This window comes from Chiloscyllium plagiosum, chromosome 40, assembly GCF_004010195.1.
Source record: "Chiloscyllium plagiosum isolate BGI_BamShark_2017 chromosome 40, ASM401019v2, whole genome shotgun sequence".
NCBI lineage: Eukaryota > Metazoa > Chordata > Chondrichthyes > Orectolobiformes > Hemiscylliidae > Chiloscyllium > Chiloscyllium plagiosum.
In genome coordinates this window covers 2,595,266-2,610,900 of record NC_057749.1, presented here as the reverse complement: position 1 = coordinate 2,610,900, position 15,635 = coordinate 2,595,266, and the positions used below count along the sequence as shown (strand labels likewise).

At 41.2% G+C, this 15,635-nt stretch overlaps 1 protein-coding gene across 1 annotated transcript in view; it reads right to left on the bottom strand.

Annotated features, from left to right (window-relative positions):
- LOC122542423 (fibrillin-1-like) overlaps positions 1-15,635 on the bottom strand; it is a 598,619-nt gene that overhangs the window by 489,809 nt on the left and 93,175 nt on the right. The window lies entirely within an intron of this gene.

Sequence of the window (15,635 nt, the reverse complement as noted above, 5' to 3'; positions counted from 1 at the left end):
TTTGACATTGAGGGTGAGTAAAAAGAATTCCCAGAGTTGGTATGTCATGATCACCCAAAAACATAACTTTAAATGGTTTCATTATTTCAGATTTCAAAGCATTCATACTTTATAATATTTTGATTTACATTTCTCATAGATTCTGCATGAATCAAAACAAACATTTTCCATAAACAAATTCATGGCAATGAAGTGTTTCTACCAGAATTGTCAAAAAACAGTTCAACTAAAATAATACTCTCAATGGAAATCATATGGAATAATAAATTAGGCACTCTTATTTTAATATAAATTAGAGACATTTATAATCAATGTTAGACTTTACAACCTGTGGAGTTTGTATCACTTGTGTGGAGAACAGAGGAGGAAATTTGCCATGTTAGGCCAACATCATTTGAGTTCTTTTACTTTAAATAAATGTAAAGGAATCTGTTGAGTTTTGTTGGATTTCAGTCACCTTCATTAAATGTTACTTTTTGCACTCTGCTCAGATAACGCTGAGAGACAGTAAAATTTAACACTTACCCATAATATTTTAATGGAAATTCTGAGCAACATAAATTACAATCTATTTTTAAGATTTATTTTCAGTTCAGTAAATTTTGCATACCTTTATGGTTTTGGTCTGATAGTCTTAGAGTGCATAAAATGTAAAGGGCATATACGTACAGCAAGTTGAGAAAGAAATATTCTAATACTCAGAGGACTGGCAGCACTAAGCACTTGCTCAGCCCCAGGCAAAAAACAATCCCATGGTCTCTGCCATTAATGACTTCATCAAAATACACAAAGATACCGGAACATAAGGTCGGTTGGAAAGAGGCAGTCAGTAAATTGAATCAAACGATAGAGGTGTCCATCAACATTATCAGTATCATACTGGTTCCAGCATGCATATGTATGACTTCCTTCATTGACAGTTTGGTTACCACCATGAAGACCCAGGTTCACCACATTCAGTACCTGACAGATATGCACTTCATCAATCTTTGACACTACTCAGCATAAATGTCTATGCAGCTTCACCTTACTCCAGGTACTCCCTCCTCTCAGAGAACCCAGGGATACCTGCAGGCATTCCAAGAGAAGAGTCACACATAGGTACCCAGAATCTTCCTCTCAGACAACTCCAGAGGTTCCTCCCCAGTACCTCTCCAATGCCTGTGGTGTCAAAACCTGCAGAAGTCAAAGCCAAGGAAGGTGAGCATCTGGACAGGACTCTCAGAAGGCCTGGAGTGATCAACCAGGTTTTTCAGGCCAACAGGGCTGACTACAGAGCAGGCTCCCTTCACCCCAGCTGCAAATATTGGGACTCCACTTGGACATAGTGAACAAGAAAATAAGAAAACATCCCACTGAAGGTTTTAAAGGTGGCACATATCACACTTCATTGTAAATAATCATGTATTTTCAGAAAGATATGCTCACTTACATTCTTAAACTATCTGCTCTAGGTTGTCAAATCTGGTGAAGTTGCACTCATTTCAGAAATGAGCACCCTCTTCAAATATCTCAAGGATGAAAGAAGTTGTAATGTCCAAGCATTGCTCATCTCTTAAAAGCAAATGACTCCCTCATTGCAGACAGCATTAAGGGTCCTTGAGCCATTATGTTGTCAACTGTAACCAAGGCATTGTACTTTAATGTGGACAACACTGAAGCCAAATCTGGGGCCTGCCTTGCATAATTTATCCATACTTACATCCACTCTGACAGTGACAGGATAGAATCAATTTAGTGGGCGGCACGGTGGCACAGTGGTTAGCACTGCTGCCTCACAGCGCCAGAGACCCGGGTTCAATTCCCGCCTCAGGCAACTGACTGTGTGGAGTTTGCACATTTTCCCCGTGTCTGCGTGGGTTTCCTCCGGGTGCTCCGGTTTCCTCCCACAGTCCAAAGATGTGCAGGTCAGGTGAATTGGCCACGTTAAATTGTCCGTAGTGTTAGGTAAGGGGTAAATGTAGGGGTATGGGTGGGTTGCGCTTCGGCGGGTCGGTGTGGACTTGTTGGGCCGAAGGGCCTGTTTCCACACTGTAAAGTAATCTAATCTAAAAAAAAATACGTCAACTAATGAGGATTTCACATATGTCTGTGGGATAGGTTTAATACTATCTTTCAGCTTTTCAGAGAGTGTATTTTTATTCAAATCTGGGAGATATGTAATGGGAAGTTCACATCTTCACTCTCCCTCATAGCTCAGTTGCCTGCTGACTGAAACTGTACAAAGTAATGCCTCTCTCATATTAAACACTGTTTACAGGTTGCTGAAGCATTTCAGGACAATTTAGCAGTCTAAATAGACAGCCAATGATGCAAGGATGAAAAGAAGGTACTCTTAACCTGCTGTCTGTCATGAGGAAGTGCACTGCTCAACACTTGGATACCCTATTTTGCTCCCAGTTTAAAAGTAACGGGGTTGAGACATGGAAAGGTGCTGAGGTGAGGTGGCTTTTAAGGCTTCAGTCAACACGTGCATATAGCCACCTCATCTTAGTACCATGCCATATCACTGCCCTGCCTCAGCAACTGCTGCTTTGTCCCAAATGGTGTGGAGGCCCTGTAAAGGGCGAAGACTTCAAAGTTGAATCAGCTGCTCTGAAAATAACCAGGTCCATGTGTACTATGGACTGACCAGCAGCTGACAGCAATTTACTCAATAGAACCTAACACAATGTAAAGGAAGTTCAAATCCAATGCATGCATCCTGGAAGCACATAACAATTAGGGTCTGGTTGACCTCTCATGCTCGACAATGCATAACTCTATCTTGGTCTCCTGGATATCCCTCCTTAACAATGTCCTGATCATTATCCAAAGAAGGTCGTTTTTGATGCCTCATTTCATCTGCATTTGGGAGATACTGCTCATTATCACATTTATCAGCTACCATTGTGAAGGACACAACAAATCACAACGGTGCAGTGCACTCTTGCAAGGCCCTGCTGGAGCAGTCCAATTATTGAAACCTCTATGGTTTTCTCCGTTATGGTCCTGGTGGAAGCATGGGCAGTGTTGTATTTCTGTTGTGAGAGAGTCTGGCCATTTCGTAAAGGTTTTATCAGCCATGTTTGGAAGGGGCCATCCTCATCAGCCAGAAACCTTTAAGACCCAAGGAACTTGAAAGGATTTCAGAACCTGAAAACTCATGAGCATGCACACAGAATGGCAGCTTCCAGAATATCTGGTGTATATCTTCAAAACTTGGCCTCTATGGTCACAGTTACGTTGGACACTGATGGAGTGAAACAAATACAAATGCTGGAGAAACTCAGCAGGTCTGGCAGCGTATTTGAAAAAAGAAACAGAGTAAACTTTTCAAGCCTGGTAAGACTATTCTTTAGAAATACTTCTGATTGCAATCACAAGTACTACATTATGCATCAACACAGTTTGTCATGGAGGCTTCGCAAAGAGGCTAATGTCATGCCTTGATATGGCGCTCTTGGTTATGTCACCTAATTCAGATCCAAAGGAGCGAAGTAAAATTCAAGCACTTATCCACCACTATAGTGCTTCTTCCCAAATAAAGCGACCACTGAATATCACAGACCATGTCATTGCACAAGTAGTTAGATGTGCTGACAAGTGTTATCTTCATTGTTACGTAAGAAAGAAGAAGAAATGGCAACACCAGTGAAATTTTGAGGTCTGCAACTACATGACTTTGCATATCTGACATTATAGGTAACAGTCAATGCAAAAAATGTAACTGTCATGATTACTTGAGGTCATAATGCTTTTATGTTCACTCTTGCAAAAAATATACCTTTTAACAAAATCCAATTTGACAGTTGATAGGTGGCATTACACAATCAGCAAATGCACGAATACTACGACTAGCAGGTGGTCTGACATGTAAAGAATTATACTCTACTCCTGAAGAGAAAAATAGTAACTTACTCCATCCACTCTGCATGTGGTGGCAACCTTTTTCTCTTGTTATGGCCCAGTTGAGTTTGGTGCAAAAATGACAAGGTTGCTACTTCATCCTTATGAGTTGCAGGCTCCACCTGAGATGAACAATTATACCCCATCCTTCATGTACATTCTGTGTTGCTGTCTCTAAAGGCTTTTCAGCCTCCTTACTTCTGTTCAGTCCCTTCCTGAATGGTTAATCCTCCCAATTCATTCCCAGAGCCCATGGTTTGGAATTGTCATGCCCTTGTCGTTCATACATTTCCAAGTTGGGACCAGAGTGATAATGATTGGCATAATGTCCTTTCCCTCCCATGGTCAATAAGAACCCACCCATATATCTTGAATTGTTACCCTGCACTAACACCAGTCCCTCAGCAACTCAGTCCAATAAACCCCAACTACAAGCTTGAGCTTCTGTGATGCAAGGTTAGTGAGATTTATACATATTTTAATATCATTTATTTTAGAGTTTGAATTTTGAATACATGGCATGTAGGCTTTAGTCTGTGCTATGAGGAAATTTAATGCTTAATTTGTCAGTATCTCCGAAGCCACATTTATTTTTTAAACCAGAAATGAGATGTAAATGTGAACTTGCTATCATTGAGACAGTTATACAGCCAGACAGAATGAACATTAACAACCATTAGGCTTCTTTTAGTTAGAAAGCTCAGCAATTTACATATCTTTGATTAGAGGAAAACATCCCTATCATGAAAAACTTTTTAGTTTTAGTTTGCAGAAGTCTTAGTTGAAGTTAGCTGGTGGAACATAGCAAGCTTGGAGCAAAAATTATTTGAGGATGTGACAAAACACATTGATGAAGGTAGAGCAATGGATGTGGTGTATATGAATTTTAGCAAGGCGTTTCATAAGGTTCCACATGGTAGGTTCATTTGGAAAGTAAGGAGGCATGGGATACAGGGAAACTTGGCTGTCTGGATACAGAATTGGCTGGCCGAAAGAAGACAGCGAGTGGTAGTGGATGGAAAGTATTCATTCTAGGGCTCAGTGGCCAGTAGTGTTCCACAGGGATCTGTTCTGAGACCTCTGCTCTTTGTGATTTTTATAAATGACTTGGATGAGGAAGTGGATTTGTGGGTTATTAAGTTTGCCGATGATACAAAGGTTGGTAGGATTGTGGATTGTGCAGGGCTGTTGTAGGTTCCAATGGGACATTGACAGGATGCAGAACTGGGCTGAGAGATGGCAGACGGAGTTCAACTTGTAAAAGTGTGAAGTGAGTCATTTTGGAAGGTCGAATTTGAATGCAGGGTTAAAGGCAGGATTCTTGGCAGTGTGGAGGAACAGAGGGATCTTGGGTCCATGTCCATAGATGCCTCAAAGTTGCCACCCAACTTAACAACAGGGTAGTTAAGAAGTTGTATGGTGTGTAACTTTTCATTAGCAGGGCAATTAAGTTTAAGAGCTGTGAGGTTATGCTGCAGCTCTATAAAGCCCTGGTTAAACCACACGTGGAATACTATGTTCAGTTCTGGTCACCTCATTATAGGAAGGGTATGGAAGTTTTAGAGAGGGAGCACAGGAGATTTACCAGGATGCTGCCTGGATGGGAGGGCATGTCTCATGAAGAAAGGTTGAGGGAGTTAGGCTTTTCTCAGTGGAGCAAAGAAGGATGAGAGGTGACTCAAGTGTCATAGAGATGTATGGTACGGAAACAGACCCTTCAGTCCAACATGTTCATGCCAACCAGATATCCTAACCTAACCTACTCCCATTTGCCAGCACTTAGCCTACATCCCTCTAAATCCTTCCTATTTATACACATATCCAAATGTCTTTTAAATGTTGTAATTGTACCAGCTTCACCGCTTCTGTACACAAACCACCTACTGTGTGAAAAAGTTACCCTTCAGGTCCCTTTTAAATTTTTCCCCTCTCACCCTAAACCTATGCCCTCAAGTTCTGGACTTCCCTAACTCAGGGAAAAGACCTTGTTTATTTATCCTATCCATGACTTTCATGACTTTATAAACCTCTATAAGATCATCCCTCAACCTCCGATGCTCCAGGGAAAACAGCCCCAGCCTATTCAGGTCTCCCTATATCTCAAATCCTCTAACCCTGGCAACATCCTTATAATATTTTCTTAACCCTTCCAAATTTCACAACATCCTTTCAATAGGAGGGAGACCAGAATTGCCCACAGTATTCCAAAAGTAGCCTAACCAATGTCCTGTACAGCCACAACATGACCTCCCAACTCCTGTACTCAATGCTCTGATCAATAAAGGAAAGCATACAGAATGCCTTCTTCATTATCCATCTACCTACGACTCCACTTCAAGGAACTATGAACCTGCACTCCAAGGTATCTTTGTTCAGCAACATTCCCCAGGAACTTATCATTAAGTGTGTAAGTCCTGCTTGGATTTGCTTTTCCAAAATGCTGCACCTTGCATTTATCTAAATTAAACTCCATCTGCCACTCCTCAGCCCATTGGCCCATTTGATCAGTTGTATTGAGGTAGCTTTCTACGCTGTCCACGACACCTCCAATTTTGGTGTCTGCAAACTTACTAATTAAACCTTCCAGGTTCACATCCAAATCATTCATATAAGTGATAAAAAGCAGTGGACCCAGCACCAATCCTTGTGGCACAGCACTAGTCACAGGCCGCTAGTGTGAAAAGCAACCCTCCACCACCAGCCTTTGTCTTCTAACTTCAAGCATGTTCTGTATCCAAGTATTCCATGAAACCTAATCTTGCTAACCAGTATCCCATGAGGAACCTTGTCGAATGCCTTACTGAAGTCCATAATAGATCATGTCCACCGCTCTGCCCTCATCAATCTTCTTTGTTACTTCTTCAAAAACTCAATCAAATTCGTGAGACATAATTTCCCAAATACAAAGCCATGCTGACTATTCCTAATCAGTCCTTGACTTTCCAAATACATGGAAATCCTGTCCCTCAGGATTCCCTCCAACAACTTGCTCATCACCAATGTCAGGCTCACTGGTCTATCGCTCCCTGGCTTGTCCTTACCATCTTTCTTAAATAGTGGCACCAGGATAGCCAACCTCCAGTCTTCTAGCACCTCACCTATGACTATCTCAGCAAGGGGCCCAGCAATCATTTTGCTAGCTTCCCACAGACTTCTAGGGTACACCTGATCAGGTTCTGGGGAGTTATTTACCTTTATGCTTCTTTTGAAGATGTCCAGCACCTCCTCCTCTGTAATATGGATATTTTTTAAGATGTCACCATCTATTTACCCACATTCTATATTTCCATATCCTTCTTCACAGTCAACACTGATGCAAAATACTTGTTTAGTATCTGCCCCATCTCCTGCGGTTCCACACATAGGCTGCCTTGCTGATCTTTGAGGGGCCCTATTTTCTCCCTCGTTACCCTTTTGTCATTTATAAAATCCCTTTGGATTCTCCTTAACCCTATTTGCCAAAGCTATCTCATGTCCCCTTTTTGCCCTCCTGATTTCCCTCTTAAGTATACCTCTACTGCCTTTATACACTTCTCACGATTCACTCAATCTCTGCTGTCCATAACTGATATATGCTTCCTTCTTTTTCTTAACTAAAACCTCAATTTCTCTCGTCATCCAGCATTCCCTACACCTACCAACCTTTCCTTTCACTCTAACAGGGATATACTGTTTCTGGACTCTCATTATCTCATTTTTGAAGACTTCCCAATTTCCAGCCATCCCTTTACCTACGAACATCTGCCCCAATCAGCTTTTGAAAATTCTTGCCTAATACTGTCAAAATTGGCTTTCCTCCAATTTAGAACTTTAACTTTTCGATCCAGTCTATCCTTTTCCATCACTATTTTAAAACTAATAGAATTACGGTCACTGGCCATGCGAAGTGCTCCCCCACTGACACCTCAGTCACCTGGCCTGCCTTATTTCCCAAGAGTAGGTCAAGTTTTGCACCTTCGGCTCATCCACATACTGAATCAGAAAATGATAGAGGTGTACAAAATGATTTGAGGAATAGATAGAGTGGATAGCCAGAGACTTTTTGCCAGGGTGGAAATGGCTATCATCATTCTAAGATGATTGGAGGAAGGTTTAGGAGAGATGTCGGAGGTAGGTTTTTTACACAGAGAGTGATGGGTGCGTGGAATGGTAGTTGGGACAGATACATGAGGGACATTCAAGCAACTCTTGGATAGGCACATGGATGAAAGTAAAATGCAGGGTATGTAGGTTAGTTTGATCTGAGAGTAGGATGAAAGGTCAGCACAGCATCAAGGGCCAAATGACTTGTACTGTGCTATGTTCTAAGGACTTGGTTCAGTGAATTTCGAAATAGGTTACTTCGGTGTAAGGGTTTGGCTTGATGTATTTGGTTAGGACTCTGAAGGAGTTATTTGAAATTGAGAAAGTATAGGTTCTGTTGTGTAAATATTTAAGCAAAGGGTCAAACTTTCAAGACCAAGAATTAAAAGAAACATTTAAATTAAACTTATCGATGTGAGAGAAGCAAACTCTGTAAGAACAGATGGAATACTGTATTTACTGTGTTTTGAAATCTTTTAAATGGTGAATTATATAAAAGTAGAGTCATAGAGTCATACAGCACAGAAACAGATTTTTCGGTCCAACTTGCCCAAGCTGACCAAATTTCCCAAACTAAGCTAATCCCATTTGCCTGCATTTGGCCCATATCCCTCTAAACCTTTCATATTCATGTACCTGTCCAAGTGTCTTTTATATGTTGTAACTGTGCCTGCATCTACCACTTCCTCTGTCAGTTCATTCCACGTATGAACCAGCCTCTGTGTTAAAAATTGCCCCTTAGGTCCTTTATTAAATCTTTCTCCTCTCACCTTAAACCAATGCCGTCTAGTTTTAAACTCCCCAACCCTGGAAAAAAGACCTTTGCTTTTCACCTTATCCACGCTCCTCATGATTTCATAAAACCCCTGTAGTGTTACTCTTCAACCTCCTATGCTCCAGCGAAAAAAGTCCCAACTTATCCAGCTTCTCCATATAGCTCAAATCGTTCAGTCACAACAATATATTTGTAAATTTTTTCTGCACCCTCTCCAATTTAATACTATCTTTCCTAAAGCAGGGTGATCAGAATTTACAGAGTTCTTCAAAAGTAAACTCATCAGCATACAGTACAAAACAACAATATGTCCCAACTCCTATACTCAACATTGAGCAATGAAAGCAAATGTGCTAAATGCTTTCTTAACCAGTCTGTCTACCTGCAAAGCAATTTTCAATTAACTATGTATCTGAACCCCTAGGTCTCTGTTCTACAACAGTCCTTAGGGCCCTACTATTAACTGTGTAAGCCCTGTCTTTGCTTGTTTTACCTAAATGCAATATCTCGCATTTATCTCAAATAAACTCCATTTGCCACTCCTTAGCCGATTAGCCCAATTGATCAAGATCCTTTGTAATCATATATAACCTTCCTCATCATCCCCTATAACAACAAATTTGGTGTGATCCACAAACATACTAACCAATCTTCCTATATTCTCATCCAAATTGTTTATATAAATGACAAACAGCACTGGACTCCGCTCCGATCCCTACAGAACACCACTGGTCATAGTCTTCCAGGCATAAACAACTCTCCACTACTCACCCTCTATCTCCTACTGGATGGCCAATTTTGTGTCCAAATGGCAAGTTTTCTCTGAATCCCATGTAATCTAACTTTACTAATCAGTCCATCATATAGAACCTTGTCAAAGACTTTATAATAGTCTACTGCTCTGCCCTCATCAATCTTCTTACCATCTGATTATCCTGTCAACATGTATTATGAGAATTTAAATGCTACAGAAAATGAAAAAAAAACAAAAAAAGAAAACAAACCTTTATATATTCAGCAATGAAGGAAAAATTTTACTCTGTTCAGTTGGTTTTCCATCTGCTGCAGTAGTCAGATTTTCAGTTCTTAAATTAGCTTGATTGCTTCTAATGGGTGCTAATGCATCATAGGACAGTTACAATTATAGACAGATGCAATTTACTCCATTGAGCTTCGCCAGCATTTTGCAAAAACAATTGAGCTAAACTTTATTCTCTCTTCTTTAGATAGATTTTTCCTTTTGAAAGCAAAGTGAATAGACTGCATACCTTTCTGGCATTGCTAACAACCCTGCCATGTCGCTTAGTTCTTCTGACAATCATTTTAAACTAGTGCCCTCTCGCTGTTGACCTTCTGGCCAGTTAGTGAGTTTGCATCTTTCAAATGGTCAACGTGCTCGTTCAGAATCGCCTCTTCTACCTAAACTTTGTACTTCATGGGACCTGACCTCACGCTGATGATGCCTCTTCCCCTTGCAGGCCACTTCCATGATTTCGGCACCAAACCTCATCCCCTGAAGTAAATGGTATCTGATGCTGACAGGAGTCCTGAATCTGGCATTGCCATTCCTGATATTGTTTCATCTTCCCAGTCTGATCAAGGAATAAACCTGGTGTGGACTCTTCTCCCCATTAGCAATTCAGCTGGAGCTATCTCTGTAGTTGCATGAGAGGTGATCCAATAATCAAAGGAACTGAGTATCATGCGAAGTCGTAGGCTGTTTCTATCAGTCTGCCTTCAAATTTGGACTGCATTTTCCACCAGACCATTGGACAACGGACGGTATGGAGCTGTCCTTATGTTGAAAGCCATTTAGGAAATACTCAAATTCTTTGCTGGTAAATGATGGCCTGTTGTTTGTGATCCACACTTCTGGGAGCCCACGTATTGTCATCCTGTCTTTGACAAATTAACTTTATGTATGTCTAACCATATTGAATGGGCATCAATAATGACCGTGAAAAGACCCGCAGAGTCGAAGTGTAACCGAGTGCAGGGTTTACTCAGCCATTCCCATGAATATGGAGGAGCTGCTGGCAGGAACTGTTGTCCTTGCTGGCTCTCTGGGCACTACCTACCAACACAGCTATGTCTGCATCCAATCCTGGCCACCAGACATAACTTCTCACCAACAGTTTTATCTTGGACACCCTGGACAACCCTAGGGGAGTTCAGCCAGTATCTGGCAGCGATCTTTGTTTGGGACAATTACTCTTGCTCCCCATAATGAAATACCGTCCTCTTTGGCGATCTGGTCCAGTAAGGTTTCAATTTTAGTTGTGATGGTCCCTTTGCTTCCTCTTGTTTTAGTTTTGCCAGGACTGCACCTTTTTGCATCCACAGTCTGATATTGTCAGTGGTGACTGGAAGGATGCCGAGAAAGTTTAAAACCAGAACAGACTCTTCCAGTATATCTGATTGTGAGAGGCAGCTCAAGGTGTCTGCATTTGCTATTTGGCCTCCCAGACAATGTTTCAACTTGTAGTTGTGCGCACTTAGAATGAAAGCCCACTGCTGAATTAGAACTGAAGCTGTAGGCAGTGTGGCCTTCTCCTCTTTGCGTAAAGTCTGGATTAGAGTGGTGCTGGAAAAGCACAGCCGGTCAGGCAGCACCCGAGAAGCAGGAAAATCGACATTTTGGGCAAAAGCATCTGCAGTCCTCACTTTTGCGTCCTCTTTGCGTAGTCCTAGCAGGGGTTTGTGGTATGTTCCTATTACAAATTTACATTTATAAAGATTTTGCTGGAACTTTCTCACACCATAGATGATCACCAAACCTTCCTTCTCTATCCAGACGTACTTGCGCTTTGTATCAGCCAAAGTCTGCAAAGCATACGCTATTGGACATTCCTCTCCATTGGACCATCTGTGAACCAACACTACCCCGATATCGGCAAAAGTGATTTCCTGATGAAGGACTTTTGCCCAAAACATCGATTTTCCTGCTCCTCGGATGCTGCCTGACCTGCTGTGCTTTTCCAATACCACTCTTTAGACTCTGATTGCCAGCACCTGCAGTCCTCACTTTTGACTTCCCCGATGTCGTTAGGGGAGGCATCGTATGTCAGGACTAGGTCTCGCTTGGGATCATAATTTGCCAACAATTTAGATGATGCTAGCTGCTTCTTCACTTCCCTAAAGGATATGTCTTGGTTACATAATCAGTTTCAAGGCTGACCCTTTTTCAACAGCAGGTGTATGAACTTTCTGTCATACTTCGCCAATCCAAGGAAAGACCTAAGCTCCAGCACAGATGTGGGAGCCGGGTCATCTTTGATCATCCTCAATTTACCTTCCATTGTGTGTAAGCTGGTCTTGTTGATTCTGTAGCCCAATAGGTTACTTGGGGTGCCTGGAACACACTTTTTTCCCTTCTAAGGCATGTGTCTGACTTGGAGAAACATCTAAGGACTATGTCTAAGTTCTTTAAGTGCTCTTTAATAGTCTTCACCATTATTAGCATGCCATCCAGATAAATGGCGACCTGCAGTAGGATGTTCTCCATTGACTGCTGAAAAATGGCAAAGGCTGATGATACCCCAAGGGGCAGTTTCGTATATTGATACTAATCATAGCGGGTATTAACTGTAGCATAATCTGGGAATCTTAATCTAACTGCAATTGCAAATATGCAGTTCGCTTTGGGAAGGACAGCCAACCCCAACTAGCTTTGCGTATAAGTCCATCTTGCATGGCATTGGGTATTTATCCAGCTGCAAGAAGCGGTTTACTGTTTGTTTAAGATCCCCACAAAGGTAAACCAACCTGTTAGGCTTCACAATCGGAATGACCAATGGTGCCAATTCTGCAAACTGTACTGGTTTGATGATTCCTTCACTTTCCAACCTTTTGATTTCTGCCTCTACTTCTGCACATAAGACAAATGGCACTGTGCGGGCCTTGCAGAATTGTGGAATTGCTTTCTGGTCAAAATGCAAAGTGGCCTTGGCTCCTTTGTTAGTCTCCAGACCTTCCTGAAAATCTTTCAGATATTTAACTAGGATTTCACTCAGGCAGCCGTTTTCTAATTGAAAAATGTTGAGCCAATCAAGGTGAATCTTTCTCAACCAATTTTGCCCCATCAGGCTTGGGCCCGAGCCTTTTACTACAATCACTAGTAACTAAACAAGCTGCTTCTCATTTGAGACTGGAACCGAAATTGTGCCTTTAATCTGTAAAGGTTCCCTGATGTAGGTTCTCAGTCTAGCTGAGGTGTTATGCATATTTTAAGGGTTGGAGTCCACGGCAAATGTAGTTAAAGACTGGCTTGGTAATCTGTGATAAGGCCAAGCAGGTATCAATATCCATCAAAATTGGGCGATTATTTAACACAACGTTTATTGTGATTGGTCTGATTTGGATGTTGCTAAGCAATTTAACTGTTCCAAGCCAGATGTAGATGGGCTTTAAGGAGTGTTCACACTCCTGGATACTGGCCTATTCGTTCTGTTACTCAATTCAGGCCTAGTGGGACTCCTTTGCTATCTTGAGTCTGCATACCGGCAGCAACTGCAGCAAAGGAGTGGCTTGCTAATCTGGCTCTTGAAGAAAATGTTAACCCTTTGGCCTAGGTTTTGTGTTGGAATTTTACTGCAAGTTCCTCTGTTCAGTGTATGTCTTGACTGAGGCTATGTAATTATCTTTATTCAGTGCTGTCCTGCAGGCTCAGCTGGCCTGGCAAGGTTGTCCACTTCCACTGGCATACCCTGTACTCATATGCTCCACTTGCCACATTTTCTAATGACAGAATCAGTTGTACCGCCTGTTTGAAATCTAGTTGGGCTTCAGCTCGGAGGCACTTTTGCATAGTTACATCATTAATCCCACATACGAAATGGTCCCTCAGCATCTCATTAACGGTTAAACCAAAGTCACATGCCTCTGCCAGTCATCTTAACCTTGACAAAAATCTCGACAGCAATTCCCTGGTTCTTGAACTGCTGAATAAAACCAATAGCATTTCAAGATGAGAGGAGGATTTGTGTCATAATATTCCTTAACTACATCGTCAACTCTTGAAAGGCTTTAGTATCTATGCCTCAGGAACCTTTTGGCTCCTCATAACCAAAAAAGCTGTGGGTCCACAAGCTGTCAGGAGAATTACTTGTTGTCTTTCATCTGCCACAATGTTGTTTGCCTGGAACAAGTAATGCATTCTTTCCACATACTGGGCCAAATTTTCAACAGCAGGCTTAAACAAGTCAAGCTTCCCAAATAATGACAGAAATGCATACCCCCAACACAAAGACAACTGTTGCGATGAGCCAGGCTCCCTTATTAGATCAAGTTAACAGCACCAATCAGGGAACTCATATTCTGGTTGACCTTGTTACAATCACTACACTAACCAAATGGATTCTGTCTTTGATTCCTCCAGGACAACCTCTCCCTCCAGCAATATAATATTCTCATTCACAAATAATGCTACTATCCTATTTCCCTTAAACCTCTTATATCCAAGAATACATTCCAAACAGTCCTGCCCAACTATGAACCATGTCACCTCAATCACCAGAATGCAATACTCCCATAAGGCTATTTGTCATTGTCCTTATTTACCTTGTTCTTTGCATTTACATACATGCATAGTAAATCAATCTTAAACTTTCTTAGTCTGACTTTACCTAATAATCTCCTATTTGTTTCTCTAAGTGCTACTGATCTCTATTAATCCTTTGTTCCCATTTCATCTTTCGAATGCCATACCTTGTTACCCCATCTCTCTGCCAAATTAGCTTACCATGTATATCCTTTTCAACAACTCTAGTAAACAAACCTAACAAGGCCACGTTCTGTTGAAACTGGAACAATCTGGTCTCTACAGTTCACATCTCTCCAGATAACAATCTGTGCTCAGAAATTTAAAAATCTTACCCCCTGTAACATCTCTCAAGGTGCATTTCATCTCTAGCCTCCTATTACTACAACTATCCATTTCTGTAATTTTACCAAATATTCAAATCTGCCACTTTTCATAAACATGATAGTGAAAGAGTCATGTTTCTAAACACTATTCAAAAGAATTGTTTCTAAAGGTGACTAATCATAAGCTCCTCCAGGGAAATTTCATTTTTGACCTTCCTGTTACAATATGATTAAGTAGTGCTATTAGTTTGTCTTACTTTATTCCTAATGTTACGTTTTACTAATGTTATATATTTTATAAAAATGCAAAAGATATGTTACATCTGAAGTGCATGTTTAATATATTACATAAATAACTATTTAAAACTTGGTCGACTTTGGCTAAAAACCTGCAAACATTCAAAAATGTTTCTATCAGTTGTTTTTAATGAACAAGCAGCAGAACAATTAAAAGGTAACAATTAAAGGATTAAAGCATGATTTTGTGAGGGGCAGGTCGTGCCTCACAAACCTTACTGAGCTCTTTGAGAATGTGACGACAAAGTTGTTGAAGGTTGAGCAGTACATGTGGTGTATATGGATTTCAATAAGGCATTTGATAAGGTTCCCCACAGTAAATTCATACAGAAAGTTAGGAGATATGGGATACAGGGAAATGTGGCTGTCTGGATATAGAATTGGCTGGCTGAAAGAAGACAGCGAGTGGTAATGAATGGGAAGTATTTCGCCTGGAAATCGGTGACCAGTGCTGTCTCGCAGGGATCTGTTCTTGGGCCTCTGCTTTTTGTAGGTTTTACAAATGACTTGGATGAAGAAGTGGAAGGGTTGATTAGTAAGTTTGCTGACGACACAAAGTTCAGTGGTGTTGTAGATAGTGTTGAGGGCTGTTGCAAGCTACAACAAGATATTGATACGATGTAGAGCTGAGCTGAGAAGTGGCAGATGGAGTTCAACCTGGATAAATGCTTCATTTTGGAAGGTTGAATTTGAATGCGGAATACAGGGTTAAAGACCGGATTCTTGG